Source organism: Buceros rhinoceros, unplaced genomic scaffold (genome assembly GCF_000710305.1).
Source record: "Buceros rhinoceros silvestris isolate BGI_N320 unplaced genomic scaffold, ASM71030v1 scaffold9669, whole genome shotgun sequence".
NCBI classification, from domain to species: Eukaryota; Metazoa; Chordata; class Aves; order Bucerotiformes; family Bucerotidae; genus Buceros; species Buceros rhinoceros.
Window position 1 is genome coordinate 148,295 of NW_010429912.1, and position 2,710 is coordinate 151,004.

Here is a 2,710-nt window from a genome sequence, read left to right on the forward strand (position 1 = left end):
AGGCACTGGATCAAAGCTCCTGTTTCAGATCCAGCTATCAGGAGGGATTCCCAATGCCTCGGTTGAGGGGAAGAATGTTTTGAAGCAAAACTGTCCTTAGAGAAGGGCTGTCCTAAAAAAGCCCTGAGGAAGGGCTATGTATCAGGAAGCGGACACGAACTGGCTGTTAAACATTAATTTCTGCTGCTTCACTGTGGAAATCTTTTCAGTATTAGTGCATCTTCTCACCAGCAAGTCTTACACATTGACCATCCCCTTGGTTAGCTGAACGTCAAGGGGTCAGGAAACTTCATTAGCAAATCCCACTGTCCAAACAGACACCTAGGAAACAAAGAAGTTTGAAATTTTTGGTAAACACTTTCAGGGACTGTTTTGGTACCTTTTTTAAAGAATACTTTTATTGAAGTGACCTGTGGATCACTGTGGGTGGCATAGATAATAGCTATTTTTTTCTTTGAAGTCCTTCTCTATTCCCAGCATTGGATTGGTTAAATCTACAAGCAGAGTACACTTGAAAAGTGCAATGTGAATATAGGGGATGGGTTTCCTAGGATCAGCCAATCTGCAAATACCGACTAGTATAAATGAATTTAGTAGTGCGTAAATGTGTTTAATTCCGGAGGCTTGGTTTCTTTTCTTTTTTTATCCACACATTTCTGCTACATCTGATGGAAGGTCAGAATCTTAAAAACTCTCAGCTTTTTCCTTCACAGTGCAAAGCAAAAGTTTGTCGAAACTTTACACGTTAATGTCTGTGAGGTCTGGGAATGTGTGTGTGTGTGTGTGTATGCATACAAGAGCACGTTGCATCCCTGCATTCCATCTTCCTCGAGATAAATAGCAATGTTCATAATTGCAAGCTGAACTGCAACACAGAGCATGGAGAGTTTGGAATTTTTACGTCTTACTGTATCTTAAAAGTATAGAAATGTAGATTTCTATTTAGCTGCACAATGTGTCCATGTAGGTGCTGGTGTGTATATTAATAGATGGAAGAGGTAGCTCTCCATTTTATGCTGCACAGCAAATAAATGTGGAATTAGACCTTTAGCGAGATCTAGTAGAGTCATGAGGGAGAGAACTGGTATAAAAAAATAGGCATTTTAGTGGAACAGAACATTATGAATGAAAGTAGATTTGAAAATAGTACAAAAATATCTTCAAATTGTTTCTATAATGTTAAAGCACTTTCTATGTAATATAAACACCGAGGATTTGGAGTGAAACAGAATAGGAGGGAAAAAAACCCGGTAGGATAAGTGAGCCAAAATACTGTTTTCACCCTGTATCTTTTCATGACGCTGTCAATAAACATTAGAGTAACATCGTCACATTACCACAAGGTATTTGTGTTGTAGTGAAATAATATAGTTCACAGCTAGACCGTGCATTAAATAGAAGGCCTGGAGTTGAGAAATGTACTAATTAGCTTTGTCACTAGTGTTTTGACAAACAGCTGCTGTAGGTCACTGCTGTTTCCCTGTGCGTTGCCCCGATCAATGGGTTTCAACCTTTGTCTGAAGGCCTGAGGGGTCTTCTGATGGAAAGGTCCAAATGAGAAGTGAGTTCATCTATCCAGCAAACAATTTTATCAAATTTCCAGAGAGGAAAATGTGTGCAGGAAAGGGGGTTGCAACTCCAAGACTCAAAATACATTGGCATAATAAATAAACAAAAATAGGAAGAAGCTCAACAGCAGAAATGATAATTGTGTGATGAGCTCTGCATTTGCTTTCCTGCAAAACCCTTAATAAATTTGCACAGCTGTAAATGTCTCCATAAGCAGCAGAACCATGACAGAGCAGATCCCAAATGTTTCAAAGATCTGTCTTTTTTAATGGTGCCCGTTCAAAAGATGTATGATCTCTAGACCCACAAAAAACCCCTCTCTTGATCAACACATAGGTTACTGCAGAAGAAATTTTTGCCGCTGGAGGTCAATATGAAATCCCAGTTCCCTGGGTATAGAGGTGTGGCCATTACTGCGTGGTAACCTTTGTACCAAGGGCAGTCCCGCAGGTCTCTGCGGAGTAAACTACCCACTCAGTCCCAGAAGCTTTAATCCTGTGAGCCCCAGCTCCATGCGGGTCCTTACCTCCCTCCCCCTGGGATGGTCATGATAACCACGGCAGAGCTCACGTAGGAAGAACAACGTGAACAAGAGCAAAATTTACATGATTGCACTGAAAGGGCACAATTCCGATGAAGTATCTTTTTGTGTGGAGGGCATCACGCAGAAACAAAGTAAGAACTACCAAGGGTATGCTAAACATTCAAATCTATTCTAATGTTCCCCTAATTATGAGCCATATTTTTACATATTTAAATATTTTAGTGTATACAAAGAGAACATGCATATATATTTACTTCTCAGGAGAAGACACTGTACCCTGCTTCCCTTTAAAGTCGTTGGCTGACCTGGCACTTAGCAGACCTTTGGCGACATTGCCAGAACCTGCCGCCTTCTTCATGCATGTAGATTTTGGTGCAATAGCATGGAAAAGGAGGTGAAAGGAGATGCATAAAAAGGGAGCATATGTCTGTTTGCATCTCAAGTGCAGAGCTAAGTAAACACATGAATTCCTTACGTGTCCTTTACACCTTCTGTCGGCCGAAGATCCTTGTTCATCGTGTGCTCACATCAGTTAAGACTCATCCGTCATGATAGAGAGGCTAAAGGGAGGCTGGTCTCAGGCAGATCTGCAAAGTT